We start from the raw sequence: 12,883 nt of genomic DNA, 5'->3' as shown, positions 1-12,883 counted from the left end.
TATCAATAACCTCAGATATGCAGATGACACCACCTTTATGGCAGAAAGTGAAGAAGAACTAAAAAGCCTCATGATGAAAGTGAAAGAGGAGAGTGAAAAAGTTGGCTTAAAGCTCAACATTCAGAAAATGAAGATCATGGCATCTGGTCCCATCACTTCATGGGAAATAGATGGGGAAACAGTGGAAACAGTGTCAGACTTTATTTTTGGGGGCTCCAAAATCACTGCAGATGGTGACTGCAGCCATGAAATTAAAAGACGCTTACTCCTTGGAAGGAAAGTTATGACCAACCTAGATAGCATATTCAAAAGCAGAGATATTACTTTGCCAACAAAGGTCCGTCTAGTCAAGGCTATGGTTTTTCCAGTGGTCATGTATGGATGTGAGAGTTGGACTGTGAAGAAGGCTGAGCGCTGAAGAATTGATGCTTTTGAACTGTGGTGTTGAAGAAGACTCTTGAGAGTCCCTTGGACTGCAAGGAGATCCAACCAGTCCATTCTGAAGGAGATCAGCCCTGGGATTTCTTTGGAAGGAATGATGCTAAAGCTGAAACTCCAGTACTTTGGCCACCTCATGCAAAGAGTTGACTCATTGGAAAAGACTCTGATGCTGGGAGGGATTGAGGTCAGGAGGAGAAGGGGACAACAGAGGATGAGATGGCTGGATGGCATCACTGACTCGATGGACGTGAGTCTGAGTGAACTCTGGGAGTTCGTGATGGACAGGGAGGCCTGGCGTGCTGCGATTCATGCGGTCGCAAAGAGTCGGACACGACTGAGCGACTGAACTGAACTGAACTGAGGAATTACAACATACAGACGTGACATCACAATCTATAGATATCCATGTTCGACTACAAGTGAAGTACTGAAAACTTACTTCCATTTATATTTTTTTTACCCCTGCTTTTAAAATATAATCGTTTCAAGTATTTCTTCTACATATATTGAGCATCAAAAAATGTTGTTATAATTTTTGCTTCAACTGTCACATATGATTTCAGAAACGCATGAGGACAGCTTATTATATTTACCTTTATTTTCACCCATTCCATCGTTTGTTTTTTTCTTCCTGAAGTCCCAAGCCTTCTTCTGTTGTCATTTCCCACCTGGACAACTTTCCTTCACCATTCTCTAAGGGTTGGTCTGCTAGTGACACGTCGTCTTAGTTTTCTTTCATTTGAGGATGTCTTTCTTTTTCTTTCCCAAGGATAGTTTCTCTGGACACAGAATTCACAGAGCCTCTTCCATTCTTCTGGCTGTTGAGAAAGGTTGTGTCATTTCCTGCCAACCTCCATGGTTTCTGATGAGTAATCTGCTGTTATCTGAAGTGGTGTTCCCCTATAGGTAATGTATCATTTTTCTCTGATGGCTTCTGGAGTTTTTTCTTTGCTTTTAGCTTTCAAATGTTTGCTTCTGAGACTGTCTTGGTGTGGATTCCTTTGATTTGCGCTTCATTCAGTTCCATGAATTGATAGGTTTCCGTCTCTCCGTCACTATTTCTTCAAATGTTTTTTTCAGCTCCCCATTCTTTCTTCTCACCTCTGAAACTCCAGTGACTCAAGCAGTGTAACTTTTTTTTGTTGCTCCACAGGTCTTTGAAGCTCTTTTAATTTTTTTTTCAATCTATTTTCTCTGTGTTTCAGATTGAGTAATTTCTAGTCACTGTTCTTAAGCGTTTATCTTCTATCATTTCCACTCTCCTGTTGAGTCTATTCAGCAAGATTAAAAAACAACCTTTTTGAGTTATTGTATTTTGCTTGAATTTAATAGGAAAAAAAAAAAACCCTGAAATAAAAGTGAATTCAACACTGACCTTTAGAGCAATTATTTTTTTTCACTCCACGACAATATAAAGGTATTGCCTCAATCCCTTCTCCTCAATAAGGAAAATATTAATAGGATCTCTTAGAGATTATGTCAGGTCTTCAATTTTGGTGACACTCTTGTTCTTTACCATATTAGATATGATAAAATGATCACATATTTCACTTTACATATGATGTTCCTATAAAATATTTGAAGGAATTTTAACAATACGGCAATGAGGTTTTTGTTAATTTTCATTTTTCACTTTGAGACAGCAGTGAGCATTCTCGGAAGTCCTTATGGTCTTGTGGTCCTGGGCCGCGCACCTCTTCAGTCCGGTGGCTCTGGTCTCATTCTGTGGGTGAGAGTCGGTTTGACGCCTGGCAGAGCCTTGTCAAAGTTTCCTTTATGTTTCATCAATCATCATCTCCTTCTGAAGTGTATAGCCTGGCATTAATTATATCCTTTTCCATGTTGGTTATGCCAAGAAAATTATGCTGTTTCTTTTGGGATACTTTATTTCATTAGGTATTGAGGGAGGTAGACTCTGTGGTCCAACTTCAATCTTCTTTAAGAATATAAACTGTCATTTTTTGGTCCTTTCTCAGAAATACCGACACCAAGACATCATTCGCTTTTGATACTTTAGAATGTGTTTGTTATTCCCTGGCTATCATTTGTTCAGGTTAGATTTCCCCCTAAATTATTCATTAAGTGCTAATTATATTAGATGAATCCTAAATTTTGGCCTGATTCTTTCTTCTTAAATGGCTCAAAAGTGCTTCCACGTTTTAAAGCAAAGCTGGTCCAATCTGAAACATTATTCCTTTCATCTACTAAGAATAAATACATTTCAATTTGCTTTTACTGAAATTTTTAATACATTTGGACCACTGCATACTGCCTCTTTTGCATACTCCATACTGCATGACAAAGACACCCAAAGCTCCTGTCACTGTATTTTCTTTTCTTTGCCTAATACTGCTTCCCAAGTTTCTCCTGTTGGCTTCATTACCATATTTCCAGCTATTTTCTATTTAATTTGGTTTATCTCAATGTTTAAAAACATGTTTTAATCTTGTTTATTTTAAAAATTATTATTATTTTATTTTTGCTCACACCATGCAGCATGCGGGATCCTAATTTCCCTACCAGGGATTGACCCTGCACTCCCTGTGTTGGAAGCATGGAGTCTTAAGCACTGAATCACCAGGGAAGTCCTCTATTTAATTTGTAATTTGGCCTATTTTAAAAGTTTTCCATTTCCACTGTTTGGTTCTGGCAACCTTATACTTAGCAAGTTAATTTCTCTTCTCTGATATCTCTGATGTTTGATGCTGTCAATCTATTATTACTGTAAAGAGACAATTTGTTGCTTCTACACTGATATTGGAAACATAATAAAGTGATAAAGGTACAGTTGTTGTTCAGTTGCTCAGTTGTGTCCAACTCTTTGTGACCCCATGGACTGTAGCACGCCAGGCTTCCCCATCCTTCATTATCTCCCAGAGTTGGCTCAAACTGATGTCCATTGACTTGATGATGCCATCCAACTATCTCATCCTCTGCCACCCCCTTCTCCTCCCCCCTTTAATCTTTCCCAGCATCAGGGTCTTTTCCAGTGAGTCAGTTCTTTGCATCTGATAGCCAAAATATTGGAGCTTCAGCTTCAGCATCAGTCCTTACAATGAATATTCAGGGTTGATTTCCTTTATTTATTTATTTATTTTTTTGATTTCCTTTAGAGTTGACTCATTTGATCTCTTTGCTGTCCAAGGGACTCTCAAGAGTCTTCTCCAACACCACAGTTCAAGGCATCGATTCTTCAGCACTCAGCCTTCTTTATGGTCCAGCTCTCACATCCATACATGACCAATGGAAAAGCCATAGCTCTGACTAGATGGACCTTTGTTGGCAAAGTAATCTCTCTGCTTTTTAATACGCTGTCTGGCATGCTGCGATTCATGGGGTCGCAAAGAGTCAGACACGACTGAGCGACTGATCTGATCTGATCTAGGTTTGTCATAGCTTTTCTTCCAAGGAACAAGCATCTTTTAATTTCATGGCTGCAGTCACTGTCCACAGTGATTTTGGAGCCCAAGAAAATAAAGTCTGTCACTGTTTCCATCGTTTCTCCATCTATTTGCCATGAAGTGATGGGATCGGATGCCATGATCTTAGTGTTTTTGAATGTTGAGTTTTAAGCCAACTCTCCTCTTTCACTTTCATCAAAAAGCTCTTTAGTTCTTCACTTTCTGCCATTAGGGTGGTGTCATCTGCATATCTGAGGTTATTGATATTTCTCCTGGCAATCTTCATTCCAGCTTGTGCTTCATCCAGCCCAGCAGTTCTCATGATGTACTCTGCATATAAGTTATATAAGCAGAGTGACAATATACAGCCTTGATGTACTCCTTTCCCAATTTGGAACCAGTCTGTTGTTCCATGTCCGGTTCTAACTGTTGCTTCTTGACCTGCATACGGGTTTCTCAGGAGGCAGGTAAGGTGGTCTGGTATTCCCATTTCTTGAAGAATTTTCCATAGTTTGTTGTGATCCACACAATCAAAGGCTTTAGTGTAGTCATCAATGAAGTAGAAGTAGATGTTTTTCTGGAATTCTCTTGCTTTGTCTATGATCCAACAGATGTTAGCAATTTGATCTCTGGTTCCTCTGCCTTTTCTAAATCCAGCTTGTACATCTGGAAGTTCTCAGTTCACATACTGTTGAAGCCTAGCTTGGATTTTGAGCATTACCTTGCTAGCACGTGAAGTGAGTGCAAATGTGTGGTAGTTTGAACATTTGTTGGCATTGCCCTTCTTTGGGATTGGAATGAAAACTGACTTTTTCGAGTCCTGTGGCCACTACTGAATTTTCCAAATTTGCTGGCATATTGGGTGCAGAACTTTCACAGCATCATCTTTTAGGATTTGAAATAGCTCAGCTGGAATTCCATCACCTCCACTAACTTTGTTCATTCATAGTAATGCTTCCTAAGGCCCACTTGACTTCACACTCCAGGATGTCTGGCTCTAGGTGAGTGATCACAGCATTGTAGTTATCCAGGTCATTAAAACCTTTTTTGTACAGTTCTTCCGTGTGTTCTTACCACCTCTTCTTAATATCCTCTTCTTTCAGGTCCATACTATTTCTGTCCTTCATCGAGCCCATCTTTGCATGAAATGTTCCCTTGGTATCTCTAATTTTCTTGAAGAGATCTCTCATCTTTCTCATTCTATTGTTTCCCTCTTTCTTTTCATTGTTCACCTAAGCAGGCTTTCTTTTCTCTCCCTGCTAGTCTTTGGAACTCTGCATTCAGTTAAAGGTAATAGGTGTTTTTAAAAACGTGACTAGTAGGCAAGCAGGTTTTTTTCTTGGGGGTGGGGGCATTTGTTTGTTTTGTCCTCAAGGTTTTTCACAGACTACAATTAAAAGTTTATGAAAGATGGGGAAAATTATCTGATGAAAGTTGCATCTTGTGACCTCAGGCTAATCTCAAGCAAGAGGCAACTGATTTGACAAGCAGACTGTGCTTCTTAGGTGTCTGCATCTTAGAAGAGGAGCCCGGAGAGGCAGCCATGGAAGGTTTGCTCCAAATATTAGGAGGGAAGAGAGAATCCGTGTACTCCTCCATTTACATTTTGTTGAATCGCTGTTGCCTAGAAGGAAAATATGAAAAAGATCATTATACTGTCTGTTATAGTCCACATCACACTGGGCAGTGATTTGTTGATTGTTCATTCCCGGGCAAAAACTGTGGGTTCCTTAAGCCAAGAGTTCTGTATGATTCATCTTTCTATCCCAAGAGTCTAGAGCAGTGCCTGGCCCATGGCTTATTTCAATAAATGTTTGCTGAATAATACTTAGAATATTTAAAACGTCTTTCTGTGGCCTTTTGTTGGAGGTTAAAATGTGATTTTTTCCAGGGTTTGTACATAAAAGGTGTTACTCGTAATTATATGGATGGTGTTCTAATTTCTGATGAGGAGGATAAAACCTAGATGATTGTAGCACTGTTTACAATGATGGGGAATTGTCTATTCTGTATGTAAACGTCTGTTCCCTGGAGTCGCTAATGCCTGTGCCCCATTCTGGATGTATTTTCTTGCCTCCACCACTTGGGGGCAGCATAGATAATGAAATCACCTCTGTCCCCTTGCACCGTGTAGGATCCCGCCACACCATCTATAATACAAAATAGCCCCTTGCTTGTAGAAAACATTAATTTTTATATGAATTTATTTCTTTATTTTCGGCTGTGCCGGGTTTTCCTTGCTGCACGCACGTTTCCTCTAGTTGGAGTGCATGGGCTTCTCATGGCGGTGGCTTCTCTTGTTGCAGTACTAGGGCTCTGGGGTACGCAGGCTTCAGTCGTTACAGCACATGGGCTCATGAGTTGCGTTTCCCGGCTTTAAAACACAGGCTCAATAATTGTGGCACACGGGCTTCGCTGCTTTGTGGCATGTGGAATCTTCCCAGATCATGATTCAAACCCATGTCTGCTGCATTGGCAGGCAGATTCTTTTGAGTCACCAGAGAATCCCCAGAAAACGTGATTAAATAGCAATGTGCCACCATTTCAGGTTTTAGGATTCTTTTTTCCAAATCGACAGAAATCTCCAACATATTACCTTAGGCTATAATCCAATGACAGAATCTCCTGTTTTATGTGAGGGATTAGTCTAAGGTTCCTTCCAGCTCTAAGATGACCGGTTTCCCAAGTTGATCGGTCTCTCTGCTGCACACCCCGTTTTTGGTTTTTAAATGTGGGGGTAAGTAGTAGATAAGCAGGTTCGCTTTTAGGTCAAGAATGTCTGAAGCCTCAGGGCAGAATCAGGCTGTGAGGAAGAAGAGCTCCAGGACCCTAATTAGGCCTCTTATTGCATGGCGACCCTATTTTCTTTTTCTTTAAAAAAATTTTTCCTTTTATTGGCCATGCAGCATGGCTTGCTGGAGCCTAGCTCCCTGACCAGGAATGGAACCCATGCCACCTGCCTTAGAAGGTAGAATATTAACCACTGGATCACCAGGGAAGTCCCTTCTTGCGGGTTTTTTTTTTTTTTTTTTTAATTTGCCTTTCCCCCTTTTCATCCTCTTTCTGATCCAGTTCAAAAAATTACCTAAAAATTAGACATGAGAAACCTCAAAGAAAAAACAAGACAACAACAAAAAGGAAGCTCAAAGAGCCAAACTCTTTGAAGGCAGCCAGGCTGCCTCCCAGAGGGCCCGAAGTCTGGGCACAGGATTCTCCATCCAGAGCTGCTAGTAAGAGCTGGTGCTAGGGAGAGGTGGTTCTAGAGGCCTCGCCTGGTGGGCTGAAGTCCATGGGGCCGCAAAGAATCGGGCGCAACTTAGCGGCTAAACAACAACAACAGAGGCTGGTAGTCACCAAGCTGCAGGGCACTTTCTGCAGCAGGGCACCCCTAACAGGGCCAGGCTGTGTAAGAAGAGAGGTTGATTGGCCTTGTCAAGGAGCCTTATCCCAGGGGTACCCAGGACCTGGGTATTATGTGTCCCGGTGGAGGCCAAGCCTGAGAATCGGGCAAGGTGCCCAGGTGACAGAAAGCAGACCTTGGCCTGGCCATCGCTGTGGATGGTCTGGGACAGTATTCTCTGAAGCTTAAATCTGGACAAACGGTCTGACAAGAGGAATGTGTTTATAAATCTCATGTCAAAAATCTGAAATGGAATTGTCCAGGAAAATTTGGAGTCCGCCATCCTCAGCTGGAACGTCAGCTGTGAAAAGGGCTGTTTGCACTTTGTCATGTCCATTGTCATCTCTGGTGTCAAAATTAGTCACAGCTTTTGGCTTCTGGTTGGCTTCCCCTCCTTGTTCATTTTCCATATGCAGTTCCCTCCATTCTGCCTCCCAACAGGCCACAGTCGATTCAGGGAAATTTTAAGCTTGAAAGTGAGGCATTGCATGAGGAATTTAGACATTGAAATACAGGAAAGAGCAAAGGGATTGCCCCCTGCAAGAAAAACAAAATCAAACAAAAGATCTCTTGAATACGTGTTTAGGTTGTAACATAAATTTGTCGAGAACACTTTACCCTTAGGAAATGTTCTTACACGATTGTTGATGAAGGTCATCAGCAAGATTGTGCTGATGCTACAGCTGTACTTGGAAGGGGCTGGTCCTTCTGTTTCCTGGCTTTGTCTCTTTATTCCTTTATTGTTGTTGTTCAGTCACTAAGTTGTGTCTGACTCTTTGTGACTTCATGGACTGCAGCACGCCAGGCCTCCCTGTTCTTCACTATCTCCTGGAGATGGCCCAAACTCATATCCACTGAGTCGGTGATGCCATCCAACCATCTCATCCTCTGTTGTCCCCTTCTCCTGCCCTCAATCTTTCCCAGCATCAGGGTCTTTTCAAATGAGTCAGTTCTTTGCATCAGTTGGCCAAAGTATTGGAGCTTCAGCTTCAGCATTAGTCCCTCCAATTAATGTTCAGGGTTGATTTCCTTTAGGATTGACTGGTTTGATCTCCTTGCTTTCCAAGGGACTCTCAAGAGTCTTCTCCAGCATCACAGTTTGAAAGCATTGGTGCTCAGCCTTCTTGATGGTCCAGTTCTCATATCCATATATGACTACTGGAAAAACCATAGCTTTGACAATTCCTTTAAGTACCCCTCAAGGCAGAGGCTGAGGAGTGTGGGTGGTTTACTTGGGTGGTGACTCCAGGAGGCAGGAGAGTGAGGAAGGGAGGAAGAAAAGCGTAAACAGGGTGGGCTGCTGAGGTTGCTGCTGGGAGCGGTGGGCTTGTTTCCACTGGGATCTCAAAAGAACCTCATGGAAACCTGTTTAGAACTGTCCACCTGAAAAAAAAAAAAAAAAAAACCGGAGTGGCTTGAGGTTTGCCCATCTGCTTCTGACTTGGATTCATTGAGGTTTCCTTCTGGGCTGTGAAGTGCCTGGTATTTCTGAGCTGCATTTGTGTGTGTTGGAGTTGACCTTGGGGCAGGAAGTCTGGCTTGAACTTGAGCTTGAGGTAAGATGCTGGAGTACAAGGAAAGTCTGTGCTTCCACGCAACGGTCCCCTGGGGCTGGGACTGAAAGGAAAGGTCTAAGAGCTCATGAGGTCCCGTTGGTTGAGCCTTTGTTTGACTTGGGCAAGGAGGCCCCTGCCTGGACCTTGTGCTTTAGAAGGTGCCCCTCTGGCCATCCCCCAGCTGCACCCCTTCCCATCCAGAGCTTGCACCCTCTCTTCTGGACCACACGCTGTGTCCTGAGGACCCTCCTTGAACGGCTGTGAGTCTGCATGGCCTCTCCTATCTTCAAAGGCAGGTTGCTTACCCAAACAGTACCCAAGCTGCTGCTGTCTAAGGTGGGCAAGAAGGTGTGAATGGGGCTTGACTGGGGCTTAGGGCATCCACACAGGGATGTAAACCCCCTCATGTGAGAACAGGGCTGGGGGGAGAGGGGAGGGGAGTGGCCCAGGGCTGGGGGGCCAGCTTTCCCTCGGCTACCACATACAGAACACCAAGGGGTCTGAGAATTCGAAACTCAACCTCCATCTCTAGAGGTCATTCCTATGGGGTATCTGTCAAGGTAGGAGAATAGAGCATGTTTTATTTAACAGTTTGTTGGCTTGATTTATAACTCACAGTTATTTAGACATATGGCAAATGTGGGAGTCAAGCTCCATCACATTCCAATTTTTTGTGGCCTTGAACTAAGATGAAAGTGAAAGAGGAGAGTGAAAAACTTGGCTTAAAGCTCAACATTCAGAAAACAAAGATCATGGCATCTGGTCCCATCACTTCATGGGAAATAGATGGGGAAACAGTGGAAACAGTGTCAGACTTTATTTTTTTGGGCTCCAAAATCACTGCAGATGGTGATTGCAGCCATGAAATTAAAAGACGCTTACTCCTTGGAAGGAAAGTTATGACCAACCTAGATAGCATATTCAGAAGCAGAGCCATTACTTTGCCAACAAAGGTCCATCTAGTCAAGGCTATGGTTTTTCCAGTAGTCATGTATGGATGTGAGAGTTGGGCTGTGAAGAAAGCTGAGCACCAAAGAATTGATGCTTTTGAACTGTGGTGTTGGAGAAGACTCTTGAGAGTCCCTTGGCCTGCAAGGAGATCCAACCAGTCCATTCTAAAGGAGATTAGTCCTGGGTGTTCTTTGGAAGGACTGATGCTGAAGCTGAAACTCCAATACTTTGGCCACCTCATGCGAAGAGTTGGCTCATTGGAAAAGACTCTGATGCTGGGAGGGATTGGGGGCAGGAGGAGAAGGGGATGACAGAGGATGAGATGGCTGGATGGCATCACCAACTCAATGCACGTGAGTCTGAGTGAACTCTGGGAGTTGGTGATGGACAGGGAGGCCTGGCGTGCTGCGATTCATGGGGTCGCAAAGAGTCAGACACAACTGAGCGACTGAACTGAACTGAACTGAACTAAGAAACAGGAACCTTGAAAAAAAATAGGCTTTATATGCTTGGATGACTTTATATAGAATTCCCAAGTTCATTAGCTTCTGTAATGACTCATGGTTGTTTCTAAAATAAACTTTATATTATTTTTAAAAATCCAGGGATATTATTTAGGTCAGCAATTTGAAGGCACTAGACTGAACATCTCTGTGAACCAAAGGATGTGAATGACTAAACACAGGAGAATTATCACCTGAGGGTTGAATCTCAGAATATGACAGGAGAGATTGTGCTTGTTGACTCAGGGCTGGCTGCAGACGGGGCAGGGAAGCACCAGGAGTGATGCGTATCTGGGTCAGTTAGGGATGTGGGAAGCAAAGCAGAGAGAAACAGGCCCTGTCCCAGGCAAAGATGAAACTTACAAGAAGAGAAAACATTTTAGAAGAAGGAAAGAGATGGACTGTGAGTTTGAAGAGGGGACCGCAGAAACTGAATGGCGAAATAAACAGCCAATTTATCAGTGTAAAATTTCAGGACTTGCCTGGTGGTCCATGGTTAAGAATCTACCTGCCAATGTAGGGGACACGGGTTCCAGCCCTGCTCCAGGAAGATTCCACATGCCATGGGGTAACTAAGCCCCTACCCCACAACTGCTGGGCCCGAGCTCTAGAGCATGTGCGCTGCAACAAGAGAAGCCACTGCAGTGAGAAGCCTTCGCACCGTAACTAGAAAGCTCTTATTGAATCAGTGACATTACACTACTCAGTCTACAGATTTGTGATATTTTGGTCTAAATTGAATGCAAGTTATTAGAGATCTTTAAGATTAACCTAGTATGATATATACAGATATGCAGATGACACCACCTTTATGGCAGAAAGTGAAGAAGAACTAAAGAGCCTCTTGATGAAAGTGAAAGAGGAGAGTGAAAAGGTTGGCTTAAAACTCAACATTCAGAAAACTAAGACCATGGCATCCAGTCCCATCACTTCATGGCAAATAGATGGGGAAACAATGGAAACAGAGACAGACTTCATTTTTTTCCGGCTCCAAAATCACTGCAGATGGTGACTGCAGCCATGAAATTAAAAGACACTTGCTCCTTGGAAGAAAAGTTATGACCAACCTAGACAGAATATTAAAAAGCAGAGACAATACTTTGCCAACAAAGGTCCATCTAGTCAAAGCTTTGGTTTTTCCAGTAGTCATGTATGGATGTGAGAGTTGGACTATAAAGAAAGCTGAGCTCCGAAGAATTGATGCTTTTGAACTGTAGTGTTGGAAAAGACTCTTGAGAGTCTTTTGGAAAGCAAGGAGATCCAACCAGTCCATCCTAAAGGAAATCAGTCCTGAATATTCATTGGAAAGACTGATGCCGAAGCTGAAACTCCAATACTTTGGCCACCTGATGGGAAGAATTGACTCACTTGAAAAGACCCTGATGCTGGGAAAGATTGAAGGCAGGAGGAGAAGGGGATGACGGAGGATGAGATGGTTGGATGGCATCACCGACTCAATGGACGTGAGTTTGAGTAAACTCCAGGAGTTGGTGATGGACAGGGAGGCCTGGCCTGCTGTGGTTCATGGCATCTCAAAGAGTTGGACACGACCAAGCAACTGAACTGAACTGAGTATGATATAATGGAACAGAAATAGGACTTCCCTGGTGGTCCAGTGGTTAAGAATCCACCTACCAACACAGGGGACACAGGTTCAGTCCCTGCTCTGGAAAGATCCCACATGCTGTGGGGCTACCAAGCTGGTGAGCCACAACTTTGAGCCCACGTGCCTGGACCCTTTGCGCCACGACAAGAGAAGCCATCGCAACGAGGAGCCCTTGCACTGCCACTAGGGAGCAGCCCTTACTCGCTGCAACTAGAGAAAAGCCAGCATGCAGCAACAAAGACCCTGTGCAGCCATAAATAAATAAAAGTAAATTAAAAAGTTCACATCAGAAGCTAGAACCGTATGTTACATCGCATTCAAAAATCAACTCAAAGTGGATTAATTAAATGTAAGACCTGAAACTGTAAAACTCCTGGAAGAAAACATAGGGGACATCTTCGGGACGTTGGTCTTGGAAGAGATTTCTTGGATATCAGTCCAGAAGCATAGGTAACAAAAGCGAAAAGCAAAAAGAAATAAATGGGCTACATCAAACTAAAAGGTTCTGCAAAGCACAGCAAATAAAAACCAAGTGAAAAGGCAACCTATGAAGTGGGAGAAAATATTTGCAATCCATATATCGGAGAAGGGATTAATTTCCAAAACAGGTAAGGAACGCATATAACACAGTACAAAAACAAATAAACAAACATATAATCTGGTTAAAAAATGGACAAAGACCAGATAAGACATTTCTCCAAAAAGCAGATACATGTAACCAACAGGTATAGGAAAAGCTGTTTAACAACACTGATCATCAGGGTAATGCCAGTCAAAACCGCAATGAGATACCACCTCACACTTCTTCAGATGGCTACAATTCAAAACAGAAAAGACAGCACATGTTGGTGAAGATGTGGAGAAGCTGGAACCCTTGTACAAAGTTGGAGGGAATGCAAAATGTGCAGCCACTACGGAAAACAGTATGGAAGTTCCTCAAAAAATTAAAAATAGAACCACCATGTGAGTCAGCAGTGCCACTTCTGAGGATGTATCGAGAACACTGAAAACAGGATCTTGACAAA

General features: G+C 42.8%; 1 long non-coding RNA gene across 1 annotated transcript in view; it reads right to left on the bottom strand.

Moving 5' to 3' along the window:
- Positions 1–361: 361 nt before the first annotated feature.
- The window catches only part of LOC139180221 (uncharacterized), a 43,865-nt gene continuing 31,343 nt past the window's right edge, over positions 362–12,883 (bottom strand). Inside the window, exon 3 of the long non-coding RNA XR_011564541.1 lies at positions 362–5,466. This is a non-coding gene — a long non-coding RNA (uncharacterized lncRNA). The remainder of the gene's footprint in view (positions 5,467–12,883) is intronic.

This window comes from Bos indicus, chromosome 27 (assembly GCF_029378745.1).
Source record: "Bos indicus isolate NIAB-ARS_2022 breed Sahiwal x Tharparkar chromosome 27, NIAB-ARS_B.indTharparkar_mat_pri_1.0, whole genome shotgun sequence".
Classification (NCBI taxonomy): Eukaryota; Metazoa; Chordata; class Mammalia; order Artiodactyla; family Bovidae; genus Bos; species Bos indicus.
The sequence above is the reverse complement of the archived record's forward strand: the minus strand, read 5'-3'. Positions and strand labels throughout refer to the sequence as shown.